This window comes from Nematolebias whitei, chromosome 13, assembly GCF_014905685.2.
Source record: "Nematolebias whitei isolate Nwh7 chromosome 13, NemWhi1, whole genome shotgun sequence".
Taxonomy (NCBI): Eukaryota; Metazoa; Chordata; class Actinopteri; order Cyprinodontiformes; family Rivulidae; genus Nematolebias; species Nematolebias whitei.
Window position 1 is genome coordinate 45168993 of NC_056510.1, and position 1148 is coordinate 45170140.

Genomic DNA, 1148 nt, shown 5'->3' on the forward strand with positions numbered 1-1148 from the left:
CACCATCCATCCTTCGGTTCAAACAGCCCTATACTGCCATCCAGTGGTCAAAAAAAGGTACTACACTCAAAATAAGATGGGGGAACATCCATCCATCCATTATCTTTTACCCGCTTATTCCATTTTGGTTCAAAGGGGTCGCTGGTGCCCATGTCCAGCAATCACTGTGCGAGGGGCGGGGTACACCCTGGACAAGTCGCAAGTCCATCACAGGGACACAGAGACAAACGAGACAAACAACCATTCTCTCTCTCACTCACACCTAGGGACAATTTAGAGTTACCAATTAGCCTAACATGCATGTTTTTGGTCTGTGGGAGGAAACCGGAGTACCTGGACAAAACCCACACATGCACGGAGAGAACATGCAAACTCCACCCAGAAGGCCCCTGGACCAGGGTTTGAACCAAGGACCTGCTCGCTGAGAGGCAGCAGCTCTACCAGTTGCGCCACCGTGCTGCCCAGATGGGGAAACATTTCTTCTTAAATTTGACAATAAAACAATATTATCGTTTATTGCAATACTTTGAGACAATGGCTGCTCAGCAAAATTTGTTATCGTGACAGGCCTGATCAGCACCACGCCGAACATTAGGGCTCAGGTGATCCACAACAAAGTTACAGCTGAAACTTTGAAGACAGGATGGAAGTGAGGACTCTGTTAAGACACTTCCTAAAAGACAAACGAGTCAAATTCCTGCAGGTGATTGAGCAGGAAAAAAAGATTCCCTGCTCCATGTCATTACACAGTTTTTCCTCCTTCCTAGTTCTAGTTATCTAGTTAAAGATAAAAAAAAGTGTGATGGACTGAACCCGTCCAGAGGACCACACTATGTTTTAGAAGCAAAGCTGAATGATCAAGGTGTCACGCTTCATCCTTCACTCAACGTCTGACACCGACCCTGCAGTCGCTCTCCAGTGGATCCCCCTCTGAACCTGAGATCCAGCTGTGCTCCTGCTGACAGCTGGATCCCCCCCTCCCCGACTTCTGAACTAGAGATCCAGCTGTGCTCCTGCTGACAGCTGGATCCCCCTGACCTCTGAACCTGAGATCTAGCTGTGGTTCTGCTGACAGCTGGATCCCCCCCCCCACTTCTGAACCCGAGATCCAGCTGTGCACCTGCTGACAGCTGGATCCCCCCCCCCCC